The 13,874-nt window shown below is 35.3% G+C and overlaps 1 long non-coding RNA gene across 1 annotated transcript in view; it reads right to left on the bottom strand.

Moving 5' to 3' along the window:
• Positions 1-470: 470 nt before the first annotated feature.
• LOC141378498 (uncharacterized) overlaps positions 471-13,874 on the bottom strand; it is a 282,672-nt gene continuing 269,268 nt past the window's right edge. The window contains exons 3-4 of the long non-coding RNA XR_012393178.1: positions 3,922-3,979; positions 471-1,209 (exon numbers count right to left, since the gene is read on the bottom strand). This is a non-coding gene — a long non-coding RNA (uncharacterized lncRNA). The remainder of the gene's footprint in view (positions 1,210-3,921; positions 3,980-13,874) is intronic.

The following is a 13,874-nucleotide window of genomic DNA, read 5'->3' as shown; positions in this document are numbered from 1 at the left end:
TTCTGCCAACTTTGTGTTTTTAACTGTTTGGCGCCATCTAGTGTCTGAATAATGTGCAGGTTAGTGTATACTCCATCACCTGTTTTAGTTTCTGCCAGCTTTGTGTTTTTGACTGTTTGTCTCCATCTTGTGTGTGAATAATGTGCAGGTTAGTGTATACTCCATCAGCTGTTTTAGTTTCTGTCAGCTTTGTGTTTTTGACTGTTTTGCGTCATCTTGTGTCTGAATAATCTGCAGGTTAGTGTATACTCCATCAGCTGTTTTTGATAGCTTTGCCTTTATTTCAAGAATTAGTACACTATTGTGACTTAAAACAATGTTTTGTGTCTAATTTGTAAGTTTTGTGGCAAGCAGCTCTGTTCTAACCCATGACCCATTTAACTCGTGAGTGCTTATGCGAGTGAGCCTGTCCTCATTTGTAAGACATTTCTCCATTCATGGCTTTTAGCTGTTGTTTTGATGTTTTTATTGAACAGAAAGTCTGATTCAGAAGAGTGTGTGACTCCAGAGACAGAAACTGAGTGCAAAAAAACAAAGAAACAAACACACACACACACACAACTGCTCATTTATAAACTCCCACTGGAGTTCACACATTTAACATGCTCAAGCTAAAGGAAAACAAGTCTTACTAGAATAGTTAGTTTTATCTGAAACTTCTCAGATTAGATTAGATTCTCAAATTTGGCAGATTAGATTTATTATCATTGTGCGGAATACAAATACACAGCATATTAAATATAGTTTGAAGCGCAGACAAAGAAAAAAGCTTTTAAAAAATATGTGTTCCCCATTCAGGCACTTTGTAAACAGACAGACTTAAAATGAATTGCTTAAGAAAGGTGATTAGCTTGAAATCCCCTCTGTGTCTAATATTCTAGTGAAACTCCTTGCAAGGTGTAATCGCTGTACTTTCTTTCTTACTTTGTAAAGTAATGGCTGCTTTTCAGAAATGAGACATTAATCAATGACGTACAGTATTTGCATCCTCTAGAAGATGCAGCTTTCAAACTGAGACTCAAACAAAGAAAACACAGATCAGCTTCATCTGAAAGACGTCTGTCTGAAGATCCATGCCACTTAATCCGATCTTCTGTCCAGTGTTATTGATGGGAAAACTCATGACAGTCTGGGTGAACACACAAGCCGAATGTCTCATAAAAGCTGAAGAAATGGCAGTAATGCATCATTCTGCGTCCACACAGGACCCTAGTGAAAGCACACACATGTGGCCGTGTCATGTGGAGCCGTAATGAGGACAAACGACAGCCGAGATGGAGAAGAGCTAAAACAGCAGTCCATCAGTCATCCAGACAAACAAAAACATCTCACGTCTGTTCATGTTCAACTCATGAAGGTACTGCATTTAATTCCTGTGAATCCCACTAATCTAGATCTTCAGTACAGTGCCGGCTTCATTTACTTATCGGAGTTTCGAAAAGAAGACTTGGAAAAAACTTTAGCAATTTTATTAGGAAACATTATTTAGATTAAAAAGACAGACTTTACTTTTGTCTGTAAGTCTTTTCTCTGACAGATGAGATCTATTTAGCCATCTCTTTATAAGTCAAGCTAGAAACTTGCAGGTCCATTCACATTTTATTATTGTTTAATAATTACAAAAAATCATAAAAGAAATTGCACTAAGGATGGCCTGAAAAAAAAAAAAATACTGCTACCTTAAAAACGAATACCTTTCAAGAGTTCACACTTAGCTGATGATTGATTATAAGCAAGTTTGGCATGCTGTCCCGGGAGAGAGCCCTGAGCTCGAAGGTTCTTGAGCCCTGGGCTCCCTCCCGTTTGGAGGAAGAGAGGGGAGCCTCGAGCTCAGGAAGATCTCGACAACTCCCCCTTTTATAATAGTTAAAGATTAAGATTGAAGGCTATTAAAAGATATGCTGTTTTATTAGATTACCTGTATTGAAATTTAGATTTATTAATTTACTTGTTGTACATGTTTTTGGAATGTGGGAGGAAACCGGAGAACCCGGGGAAAACCCACGCAAGCACGGGTAGAACATGCAAACTACACACAGATACGACCACCGGCCTGTTAATGAACTAGAACCGGTGACGTTCTTGCTGTGGGGCGACAGTGCTAGTCACTGAGCCACCGTGCTGCCCTATGGAGGGAAAGGTGATAAGGTAGGGGTGGAAGGGGGGATTCTTCAAATTGAAGATAACTGTAGTGAGAAAACCTTGGCTCTTTATAGTGGTTAGGAATGGCCTGATTGGTGGATCAAGCATGCTAGTGCAGAACCAGCCGTGTTCAATCATAATCACGTGCTCCTCTCGAAATTAGTTTATGAATAAACTTCACTTGAAGCACTATTACTACCAACACAGACTCTAGCAACCACACAAATGTACTTAAACAGATATTTGACTACAGTTCCTAGGTGAAATGAATGCTAGACAACACCCTCTAGCAGTAACTTTATTCCGTTACAGTTACTAATTTTAAACAGGGTAATTAGAATACAGTTACTTTCCTAATACCATTGGAATACTTCGGGCGATGCGTGTTTGGCCCATAATAATATTACTAAATTGCCGCCGAAACCATAGAAACAGAAGCTACACTCCCGACTGCAAACACCAGCTTTAACTCAGTGAGACTCACGCAAATGACCCTGTTTTCATGCTCTCACGCCACACCTCCATTTTCTCACGCAGCAAAAAGGACGATCGCAAACACCGAACAACCGGACAACAACCATGATTTTCAAATAAACTGCTTTTTTGCCGCCATTGTTCGTGAATTCGCTGCTTGATGTTTCGTTTTTAAAAGGTTTCGTTTACGCTTCTTAAATTTACGTTCGCGTTTTCTGACAAAATGTGGGCGGGACTTCAGCCAAAGTTGGCAGCCCTGGTTAACTTGAGTGTACAAATATGGAGGATTCAGACCAGGAGCTCGGGGGGTTGTAGCCGCAACCGAAGCAACTTTCTGATAGATCCTGTCACGTTAACTTGGTTTTACATAAACTATTTTGAAGTTTTTCTTTTCTTTAATAGACTTGAAGGCTGTTTTCAAGGGGAAGTATTCCAAGTATTTAGAATACAGTAACAGGATTAAGCAAAGTAACAGAATACGTTACAAAATACAATTTAAAGCAGGTATTCTGTATTCTCTAAATAAATACATTTACAAAGTATTCTCCCCAACACTGCCCTCTAGCTACAAAATGTAGCCTAAAAACAGATTTCAGATTTGCAAAATCTAGAAAGCGCCCTCTAGGGGATTTATAATATGTTATAATAACATATTTCAGATTGCCAAATATGTCGACAACACCCTCTAGTGGATTATTCATGTAAAATTTGCAACAAAATGTACCTTGAGTCATGTATTTCAGATTCACAAATATGCAGACAGCGCCCTCTAGTGGATTATTAATCTAAAACATGAACAAAGTATACCCTAAACAACATATTTCAGATTCGCAATGTGTAGACACAGCACCTTCTAGTGCTTTTGACATCTGAAACATGTAACAAAATGCAACAAAAATAACAATTCAGATTTGCCAAATGTAGACACCAGATAACAACACCGATTGTTATCTGAAACGTGCAATAAAACATATCATAAGTAACATATTTCAGATTCTAAAAAATGTACACAGCGCACTCTAGTGGACTTATCATCTAAAATATGCAATGAAGCGTACCCTAAATAACATATTCATTTGCAAAATGTAGACTGCGCATTCTAGTGGATTTGTCATCTGAAACATGCAACAAAACGTAAAACAAACAAGATAATTCTATTTCGCAAAACATAGAGAGCGCCATCTAGTGGATCTGTTATTTGAAATGTATAATAGAACGTACCATAAGAAACGTATGTCAGATTCTCAAAAATGCACACAGCGCACTCTAGTGGACTTATCATCTGAAATATGCAATCAAACGTACCTTAGATATTGTTTCAGATTTGCAAAATGTAGACAGCATTCTGTAGTGTATCATTCATCTGAAATGTACAACAAAATATACCTTGAGTAATGTATTTCAGATTCACAAAAATGCAGACAGCGCCCTCTAGTGGATTATTCATCTAAAATAAAAAACAGAATGCGCCCTAAATCACCTAATTTAGATGTGCAACATGTAGACAGCACCATCTAGTGGATCTGTTATCTGAAATGTGCAATGAAATGTACCATATGTAATGCATCTCAGAAATCTAAAATGTGCCCTAAACAACACCCTAAATAACATGTTTCAGATTTGCAAAAAGTATAGAGTCCCCTCTAGTGGATTTTTCATCTGAAACATGCAAAAAAAATGCATGAGGGTAATATAAACTACATAAATCAGATTTACAAAACGTAGACAGTGCCATCTAGTGGATCTGGTATCTGAATTGTGTAATTAAAGGTAACAAGTAATGCATTTTAGATTTTCACAAATTTACACAGCGCATTATAGTGGACTTAACTAAAAGATGCAATGCAATGTACCCTAAATAATGTTTTAGATTCACAAAATCTAGACATGGATTATTAATCTAAAATGTGCAAAAAAAACATACCCTAAAAAACATATTTTTATATTTGTAAAAAAGTATAGTGTCATCTAGTGAATTTGTCATCTGAAACAGCACATATGCAGAGCAAAGTATATTACATTTTGCAAAAAAAAAAAAAAAAAGAATCTGTACTAAAAAAAACAATTTGAAAAATTTTTATTGAATTAATTTTTTTGTTTCCAAATGCTACTTAATGTACTGCTGTTTATATTAAATTTATTATATTATTTTGTCATGTGACAAATCAAATGCTATCTTTATCACTTGTAACTTTTTATTCTCCTTAAATACCCTAAACAAAACCCAGAAAAGAAAGCTCTAACACATTAATAGAGTTCAGTTGCAGGTGAAAGCACATTTTTACACTTTCTAAAGTGAATTATTGCCTGCTAAAGCATGAAAGCTGTAAAAATGTTGGGTTACCCACTGAAGCACAATCAAAATGTTTAGGTGAAAGCATTCGAGAGGATAAAACTAGTCTCTGGTGTTTTTCTGAAACTTCCATGCAACAATTAGTAACAATCAAATGTTTCATATGTTACAATCCTATGTTTGTCTTGTCTCATCTGTTTTTTTTTTCTTGTTCCTGTTTTGCTTAGAACACATCCAATTGGCCACTTCCAGCTTGCTTGATCCTGATTGGCCTACAGTGTTTTAAAAAGCCATGACACCACTTTCTTGGCAGCCATCTTGTTTTTGGTCACTTGCTTGTGTTTGTTGAAATGTTTGAATGTGGTATAGTGCAGAGTTTTTGGATGTGTTAGGACTGAGAATATTGAGATTTGTGAGTACTGTTTGCTTCGTTTGACTTCTGAGATTATATTGAGATTTGTGAGTACTGTTTGTTTTAGTGTTTGCTTTGTTTATGATACTTTGTTCACCGGCTTGTTTGATCTTTGTTGCCTGCTGACATTGATTTTGGATTGTCCTTCAAATATGGTTGCCTGTTTTTGTAAATAGATTGTAAATAGTGTATATATTGGGATAGTAAGGAGTTTGACGCCATTTTCTTTGTAAAACCTTTTTGCCTCTGTTTTTGTGTTAGGTAGTTAGGGAAGTGAATTGTACTTTCTTTTCTTTTATTTGTGATCAGGTAAGTTAGAGATTTAATATAAAGGAATTTTTGTTTGTTATTTTGGCCTTGTCAGCTCCCGAACTCAAACCCCAATAAATCTTTGAATTCATTTTTGTCGTCTTGTCTTTCATGTTGTGCACCATCCCTAGACGGTGCGTAATACATATAACATTTAAAGATTAATAATGAACTCAATTAACTGTAAATTAAACATTTGTTGTATATCATGTCAGTTTGAGGAACATGAATGGATAAATTAAATGTACCTGCAATGAGTCATTCTTTTTAGGTTGATATTTCAACTTACCAAGCATTCAACTTATTTTAATTTAATTGTGTTTTAACTATAGTTGAAACCAGAAGTGTACATGCACACTTAAAAAGGAACATAACCATTTAAAAAAAAAATGTCTGATGGTAAATCATACCAAACGTTTACTATATTAGGTCAGTTAGGATTACCTTAAGGATTTACGTTTGCTAAATACCAGAGTAATGAGATTTAGAGAGAATTTGTTTATTAATTTCTAGATGCTCAAAAGTTTACACACATTTCCTTGATATTTTTTAGCTTTGCTATTAAACTGTAGAACTTTGTTCAAATGTATTCTACCACAAGCTTCTCACAATAGTTTGCAGGAATTTTGGCCCATTCCTCCTGACAGAATTTACTTGTTGGCTGTCTTGCTCGCACAAGCTTTTTCAACTCTGCCCACAAATTTTCTATAGGACTGAGATCAGGGCTTTGTGATGGCCACTCCAAAACATTCACTCTGTTGTCCTTAAAGCACATTTGAACTAATTTTGGCAGTATGCTGAGGGTCATGGTCTGTTTGGAAGACCCATTTGTGGCCAAGGTTTAATGTCCTGGCTGATGTCTTGAGATGTTGCTTCAGTATTTCTCCATAATGTTCTTTCTTCATGATGCCATCTATGCTGTGAAGTGGACCAGTCCCTCCTGCAGCAAAACAGCCCCACAACATGATGCTGCCGCCCCCATACTTCACAGTTGGGACGGTGTTCCTAGGCTTGTAAGGTTTCCCCTTTGTCCTCCAAATGTAACACTGGTCATTATGGCCAAACAGTTTAATCTTTGTTTCATCCGACCACAGGACATGTCTCCAAACATGAGTCTTTTTCCCAGTGTAATTTAGCAAATGGTAATCTGGCTTTGTTGTTGATTGTGGCTTGTTGATTTTCCCATGTTGTCACACAAGGAAGCAGTGTGTTTGAGCTTTTCCTTCAATACTATTCTACAGTTGTGCCTCCAATTAACTCAGATGTTGTCAATTAGCCAATCAGAAACTCCAAAAACCTTGACATCACCATCTGAGCTTTATCAGAGGCAGAATAATCTTATTGTAAGTAAACCTGACTTTCAAGAAAAGATAAACAATTTAAAAAATCTCTCTCTCTCTCATTATTCTGCTATTAAGCACAACAGAAACATATGCTGTTCCTTACTTACTTAAAAGAGGAAAAGTTTTGTCTCATTAACATCTGACTTTTTTAAATGGTTATGTGCCTTTTTATACAGTGTATGTAAACTTCAAGGTTTCAAGTTACAACTTTAACTTAGTATTTTAAGTGATTTTAATTGATTAGTAAATTTGACTCAACTTTATAATGTAAAGCAGCCTTATACACTGCTCAAAAAATTAAGGGAACACTAAACTAACACAAGCGAGGCAGTGGCGCAGTAGGTAGTGCTGTTGCCCCACAGCAAGAAGGTCGCTGGTTCGAACCTCGGCTTAGTTGGCGTTTCTGTGTGGAGTTTGCATGTTCTCCCTACCTTCGCGTGGGTTTCCTCCGGGTGCTCCGGTTTCCCCCACAGTCCAAAGACATGCAGTACAGGTGAATTGGGTAGGCTAAATTGTCCTAAGTGTGCGAGTGTGTGTGTGAATGTTTCCCAGAGATGGGTTGCAGCTGGAAGGGCATTCGCTGCGTAAAAACTTGCTGGATAATTTGGCGGTTCATTCCGCTGTGACAACCCCGGATTAATAAATGGCCTAAGCCGACAAGAGAATGAATGAATAAAGTAAAATAATACACAAAAATTATCAATGGAAATCAAATTTATTAACCTATAGAGGTCTGGGTTTGGAGTCACACTCAAAACTGAAGTGGAAAAACACACTACAGGCTGATCCAATTGTGATTGTGAAGTCAGAATGAGGCTCAGTAGCTTTACAGTATGTTGCCACCACACGCCTGTATGACCTTCTTACAAAGCATGGGCATGCTCCTGATGAGGTGGCAGGTGATCTCTTGTAGGATCTTCTCCCAGACCTGGACTAAAGCATCCGCCAACTCCTGGACAGTTTGTGATGGATTGAGCGAGACATGATGACATTGATTATCAATCAGTGTTGCTTCATAAATGGCCAGTTTGAATTCACAGAAGTGCGATTGACTTAGTTACATTGTGCTGTTTAAGTGTTCCCTTTATTTATTTTATTAAATAGTGTATTTATTTATATCTATTACAGCATGAATGATGTAAAATATTGGGTCACCCACTGAAGCACAATCTTGAAGTGAAAGCAGTTGAGAGGATCAAACTGTATCGACTGTCTCCGATACCCAGTGTTTTTTTCTGAAACGTCTATGGAGGCTTTTTTCCCAGTTTGCAGCAAGGTCAGGGTTTTTTTTATCTTTAGCCAAGTGAATACTGTGCTGTAGGTGTAGTTGAGTTCAGAAGGGCTGGGAATGAAAGCACTGATGGCTGCGCTTCAGGCCACTTCAAGATCCTGCCGTCTTCATTCTGCAAACACAGTCTTTCTGCTGCAGATATGAGCAGGTGAGGGCTTTTTATCCTCGTTTTTTCCATTTTTCTGAACTACATGCATGAATATGGCTGACCTACATTTGTAAATCAGGTTTGTGCTTTTAATTTTTCCCAAAAAAAAAAAAAAAAATAGTGAAATAGTTATGAATAATAACGCAAATTATTGGAAGTTATCTCTAATTAAATGATGTTTGTTTTTGCATTTAGTGACATTTATAGAGTTGAAGTCAGAATTATTAGCCCCCATGTATATTTTCCCCTACTTCTGTTTAATGAAAAGGGTTTTTTCCAACACATTATTTTAGTTTTAATAACTAATTTTTAATAACTGATGTCTTTTATCTTGGCCATGATGACAGCACATAATATTTGACAAAATATTTTTCAAGATAGTACTCAGCTAAAAAGTGACATTAAAAACAGACCCCCTGGTTATTCACATTTTTTTTAGATTTTTTTTGCAATAAAAATGACTGATTTTGAGGTGGTATTTGTAATAGATGTAATTAATGTTTAAATCTGACACAATGACACAAATCATAAAAATAAAGCTTCTTTATTTTGATCTCTTGTCAAGACGAGATCTAAAACAGATCTAAAACATTAGGAATTAATTCAGAGGAAGGTTGTATACCTCTTATTTTTATCCACGATCTTTCTTTCTCTCGGATTTTACTCCTGGAGTCTCTGACATCATGTACCTCACTCAGGACATGCGTTAGTGCTTCCCCTATTTTGATTTTATTTTATTTTTTTACAATTATTTGCAAACTGAAATACAGTTGAAATCAGAATTATTAACCCCCTTTGAATTTCTTTTTATTTTTAAAATATTTCCCAAATTATGTTTAATAGGGCAAGGAAATTTTCACAGTATGTCTGATAAGATTTTTTCTTCTAGAGAAAGTCGTATTTGTTTTATTTTGGCTAGAATAAAAGCAGTTTTTATTTAAAAAAAACAAAAAACAAAAAAAACATTTTAAGGTCAAAATTATTATCTCCTTTAAGCTATATTTTTTTCCATAGTCTACTGAACAAACCATCGTTATACAATAACTTGCCTAATTACCCTAACCTGACTAGTTAACCTAATTAGCCCAGTTAAGCCTTTAAATGTCATTTTAAGCTGTATAGAAGTGTCTTGAAGAATATCTAGTCAAATATGATTTACTGTCATCATGACGAAGATAAAATACATCAGTTATTAGAGATGAGTTATTAAAACTATTATGATTAGAAATGTGCTGAAGAAATCTGCTCTCCGTTAAACAAAAATTGGGGAAAAAAATAAACAGGGGGTCTAATAATTCTAACTGTAAATATGATTTGATTATATGGTTTGGAATTTGATGTTTTATGAAATTATTGAAATTTTTGTGATTATTTTGCGTTTAGTTAAGAATTTTGCAGGATTGCAAAAATGGGTGATTTTTTTTTGTTGATTTTGCGATGGATTCAGCAATAGCAGAATGACAACAAACTAGGGGTTCAGATAAAAGGCTTATTTTAAAGATTAATTAAATTTTTAATGAATTAAAGAATAATTAAAGATTAATTAGGTTAATTAGTAAGACATTGTATAACGATGGTTTGTTCTGTATACAAAGCTGAACACAAAGCTAAAGGGGGCTAATAATATTGACCCTAAAATGGTTTTAAAAAAATTAAGAACTGCTTTTATTCTAGCTGAAATAATATAAACAAGACTTTCTCCAGAAGAAAAAATCTTATCAGACATACTGTGAAAATTTCCTTGCTCTGTTAAACATAGTTTGGGAAATATTTAAAAAAAGAAAAAAAAAATCAAAGAGGGGCTAATAATTCTGACTTCAACTATATATATAAATATATATATATATATATATATATATATATATATATATATATATATATATATATATATATATATATATACATACTATATATATATATATATATATATATATATATATATATATATATATATATATATATATATATATATATATATATATATACATACATACTATATATATATATTTTACTGTTTATATAGTCACATAAAACAGTAAAAGATACACAGAGGACAGAAGGCAATAAAGTTCTATGTAACTGGTTTTAGTCGTGTAAATGTTTTCATTGCATTTCCATGTTTAATGCGCTTTATTCCAGGCCATTGCATTGGCAATATAAGAGTGAGATTAAACCAATTTGTTTAGATTTTTTTTTTCCTTCTGTGAAACTTTTCCATTAACATCCAATACACAGAGTGAATTAATATCTATTTAAAGATGTCGGACAAACAATTTGAGTAACTCATAAATCTAATCACATCAGGGATCAGTGAGCCTGAAGTCTTTCATTTGCATTAACGTTATGGAGCAGAAGCCTGACTCTGACTGCTGCTGTACAATTAAAAATGAAACTATTTAAGCTGCTGTACAGTTTATATTTTATTAAGGAAAAAGTTGAGTCCATTTAAAAATGTATGATTTATAAAACATTGCAGAGAGATCGACTGTACTGCCAGTGTTAAATAAGACAGATTGCATTTAACTGACTTTTCAATTAAAGCTGAATTACTGCTAAATAAATACATGCAATGGATTTTGTGTTTAAATTCATAAAACAATGTGTTTAATAACAATTGAATATAAATTAATATAGTTTGACAACTAATACAGATATAAAGTAAGTTTCATCATTACACCAGGCGGTGGAGACTTTTATAACTGTATTAGAATTGAATCATTGACTCGATAGATTGTTCAAAACACTGAATCATTTAAGGCAAGGCAAGGCAAGTTTATTTATATAGCACATTTCATACACAGTGGCAATTCAAAGTGCTTTACATAAACAAGAATAAAAGAAACAAGTAAAATAAAAATAAAAACAAATAATAAAACGGATTAAAAAACATAAAACAGGTAAAATGTGAAATAAAAGAATGAAGAAGAGGAGAAAAACTGGCGCAATCTGTCGGGCTAAACAGATGTGTTTTCAGTCTTGATTTGAATGTGCCTAATGTTGGAGCACATCTGATCATTTCTGGAAGCTGATTCCAGCAGCGAGGGGCATAGTGGCTGAAAGCTGATTCACCCTGCTTTGACTGAACTCTTGGAACTTCTAGTTTATATGATCCTAATGATCTGAGTGATCTGTTGGGTTTGTATTCAGTGAGCATATCTGTAATGTATTTAGGTCCTAGGCCATTTAGTGATTTATAGACCAGTAATAATACTTTAAAATCTATTCTGAATGTAACTGGCAGCCAGTGTAAAGACCTGAGGACAGGTGTGATGTGCTCTGATTTTCTGGTTCTGGTCAGAATCCTGGCCGCAGTGTTCTGGATGAGCTGCAACTGTCTAACGGTCTTTTTGGGAAGGCCAGTGAGGAGTCCATTACAGTAATCCACCCTGCTGCTGATAAAAGCATGAACAAGTTTCTCTAAATCTTCACTGGAAACAAAGCATCTGATTCTTGCTATGTTTTTGAGATGATAGTATGCTGATTTACTGACTGCTTTGACATGACTGTTGAAACTCAGATCTGACTCCAGAGTCACACCAAGATTCTTGACCTTATTTTTTGTTGTTTGACCTTTAGAGCCAAGGTACGCATTTACCTTGAGAACCTCATCTCTGTTCCAAAACACAATCATTTCAGTTTTCTCTTTGTTTACCTGAAGAAAATTTTGGCATTTTTATCAAGAAAACAAGTCAGTGACACTATTGATTAACCAATTATTTAAAACAACCAAGTATTCAGTATTGACAAGTGAGTGAGTGAACTACTGAATCCTTCATTCACAAATGTTAACAAAACTCTGAACATTCATTCAAGTGAGTTACTGACTCAATCACTGAAACAAATATAGCAAAATATTAGGTGCGTTCTTAAAGCGATGAATACCGGTTAGAAATTTAGTCCGGATTGATTGCCGACGCCATGTGACTATCCAACCTGATCTCAAACATAAGCATTTTACGTTTTGTCAGTTTAGAGGCTAATTCGTACGAGTTCAGTCGTACAAAAATGTACGATTTTAAAAAGGAGGTGTGGCACCTAACCCCACCCCTAACCCCAACCGTCATTGGGTGATGAGCAAATCGTACTATACTGTACGAATTACATCGTACAAATTCATACGAATTAGCCACTAAATCAAAAAGTTACGAATTGCCGTGAGATTGCGTTGGACTGTCACATGTGATATCAATGTACGGCAACAGCGCTCCGAGATCAGACGACTGATTTAGCCAGTGCAGCAGCTTTGATATTTTTAGTATTATTTATTATATACATATTAAAATTTGTTTTTATTAAAAATAAGCTTAAAGAGGCTAATAATGTTGTTCCTAAATGGTGTTAAAAATTAAAAACTGCTTTTATTCTAGCCAAATTAAAACAAACAAAACTTTCGCCAGAAGAAATTATATTATCTAACATACTGTGAAAATGTCCTTGCTCTTATTCATTCATTCATTTTCTTGTCGGCTTAGTCCCTTTATTAATCTGGAGTCGCCACAGCGGAATGAACCGCCAATTTATCCAGCAAGTTTTACGCAGCGGATGCCCTTCCAGCCGCAACCCATCTCTGGGAAACATACACACACACACACTCGTACACTACGGACAATTTAGCCTATACCCAATTCACCTGTACCACATGTCTTTGGACTGTGAGGGAAACCGGAGCACCCGGAGGAAACCCACGCGAAGGCAGGGAGAACATGCAAACTCCACACAGAAACTCTGAACTCTCTTTCAGAGACACTTCCTTTTTATACCACAGTTGTTTACTATAACTTCCTCTTTTTTGCCTTCCATGCATCTTCTCTTAACAGACGACCTTTTAAGGCAAATGTCTCCTCATAGCACACACACGGCTCTTACACAGCTCATACATCCTGTCCTATCTCAGAACTCTCTGCCCTTTCTACGCACCCTTGCGACACTTCTCTATTTTGTGCATGCGATTTGCAGCACTTAGCAGTTTGCATGGAAAACATGTAAAAATTTTATTTCAACTAAAAAACACCACAGCCACTGCCTCGCCCCGTCCTTGCTCTTTTAAACATAATTTGGAAAATATTAAAAAAATGTAAAAAAAATTAAAGGGGGGCTAATAATTCTGACTTCAACTGCATATTGATATTGAATTATTGTCCAGTCCTAGGTCAAAGTAAAGCAGTAATAAGTAGACTGATTACTTTTCAGGAAGTAATTAGTGATGTAATTAAATGACTATTTTTCAGTAGGAATCAGTAATCTGAATCTATTGCTTTTTTAAAGTAACTTACCCAACACTGACAGATCGCTGCCCGCCTGACTTCTAAAGAGAGCTTTCTCTTTTCTTTTATTTACTAGTTAAAGAGAAAAAACACATCATCAAAGAGTCTGTCAAAAACACATTTACAGAAATGCGATTCACGCACACTCAGATGTGTTTGTCAATGGCAGCGGTACTGTATATCCACAGGGAGCAGAGA

Source organism: Danio rerio, chromosome 17 (genome assembly GCF_049306965.1).
Source record: "Danio rerio strain Tuebingen ecotype United States chromosome 17, GRCz12tu, whole genome shotgun sequence".
Lineage (NCBI taxonomy): Eukaryota > Metazoa > Chordata > Actinopteri > Cypriniformes > Danionidae > Danio > Danio rerio.
This window is presented reverse-complemented; position numbering and strand designations above follow the sequence as displayed.